The sequence below is a fragment of the Aedes aegypti genome, chromosome 2, assembly GCF_002204515.2.
Source record: "Aedes aegypti strain LVP_AGWG chromosome 2, AaegL5.0 Primary Assembly, whole genome shotgun sequence".
Classification (NCBI taxonomy): Eukaryota; Metazoa; Arthropoda; class Insecta; order Diptera; family Culicidae; genus Aedes; species Aedes aegypti.
This window is the reverse complement of record NC_035108.1, coordinates 79,120-80,738: the sequence shown is the minus strand read 5'-3', so window position 1 is coordinate 80,738 and position 1,619 is coordinate 79,120. Positions and strand designations below refer to the sequence as shown.

The 1,619-nt window shown below is 39.7% G+C and overlaps 1 long non-coding RNA gene across 1 annotated transcript; it reads left to right on the top strand.

Annotated features, from left to right (window-relative positions):
- Window positions 1–782: 782 nt before the first annotated feature.
- Window positions 783–1,361, top strand: LOC110676255. The gene is made up of 2 exons (XR_002500211.1): window positions 783–1,176; window positions 1,235–1,361. It is a non-coding gene; the product is annotated as an uncharacterized LOC110676255 (long non-coding RNA).
- The last annotated feature ends 258 nt before the right edge of the window (window positions 1,362–1,619 follow it).

The following is a 1,619-nucleotide window of genomic DNA, read 5'->3' as shown; positions in this document are numbered from 1 at the left end:
CATCATCATCATCATCATCATCATCATCATCATCATCATCATCATCATCATCATCATCATCATCATCATCATCATCATCATCATGAATTTTTTTCCATCCGCCAGCCTACTCCGCTGACCTTCCGTCAGGGAGCCTACTGCGGACATTTCTTTTCTTCTACCATCTCTCTTTTTTTTCCCACCAGCCTACCCCGCTGACCTTCCGTCAGGGAGCCTACTGGGTTCATGTTTTTTTTTTACTGCCTTGTATATTTCCATCCGCCAGCCTACTCCTCTGCCCTTCCGTCAGGGAGCCTACTGGGGACGCTTGCACGTTACTGGTTTTTTTTTCCTTCTACCATCCCTTTTTTTTTTCGCCAGCCTACTCCGCTGACCTCCCGTCAGGGAGCCTACTGGGGACATTTTTTTTTTCTTCTCCCATATCTCTTTTTTTCCACCAGCCTACCCCGCTGACCTTCCGTCAGGGAGCCTACTGGGTTCATGTTTTTTTTTACTGCCTTGTTTATTTTCATCCGCCAGCCTACTCCTCTGCCCTTCCGTCAGGGAGCCTACTGGGGACGCTTTCACGTTATTTCTCCATTCGTCACTTGAATGTTTCACAATATCAAACCTTTCCTACCATCTGCGCCATTGTAGTGTCCACGCTTGATCCACACTGCTTTCGACCAATTCCGCCATCAGCCGAATTCTGACGGCTGAAAATTGCACTGCTGTCTTCAGTATCAACTTTCCACTTCAGCAATCTTCACTAAACTGTCGGGATCGATCATTCGATACGCATACACTGAACAAAATCTCCCGCCTTGAATTGAATGATTCGTAATTCACAAGGCTGCATATCTCAAAATTCCTTATTTTGAATGATTTTGAGTGAATATGATGCATCCACTATTTGTTGAACAAAAATCATCCGATTCTGTGATGGCATTCAGCATGAATCCGTATGAAAATATGTTGATATTTGAATTATGGCAACATGAATGAATAATGTGCTTATTTTAAAAGATAATAATTTCCACCATGTCCCAAATCAAAAATCATTCAATTATGTTCTGAATGTCATATTTAAGACTAATGATGCTAGACATAATATCATCCTTGTCAACTGTAGTAAAAAATGGCGGTTGCAACAGTTCCCGCGTGCAGAGTTCGGAGTTTTTCGATTTGATTTAACAGGTAATTGGACTTTTTGATGGCCTTATTGTTATCTGTACAAACTGATTATTATATTTAGGAGCACCAAACATCATTTGTAGCTAAAGATGAAGGATTGTTGGCTGGATCAAGGACTCGTTATTCAAATAGGCACCTCACGCCAAGTCACGATGGTCGTCGATTCAAGATTGATAATTTTTATACTTTTAATGCAGCTAAACAGTTCGTGGAAATAAATAATTATGTGCATTGAACAATTAAGAAGCCTTGCTCTTCGATTTGCAATTATTTAAATATCTTATTGGTATTTCATTCAATATGTTTACATTTAGATGTATGATGATCATTCAATTATCGATCGCTTTTGGAAACAGACAATTCATTCCATGATTGGATGATTTTCATTCAGTGTGATTTGTAAACAGATGATTTTCATGCAGATGAAAATCATCTTGAATGTGTCT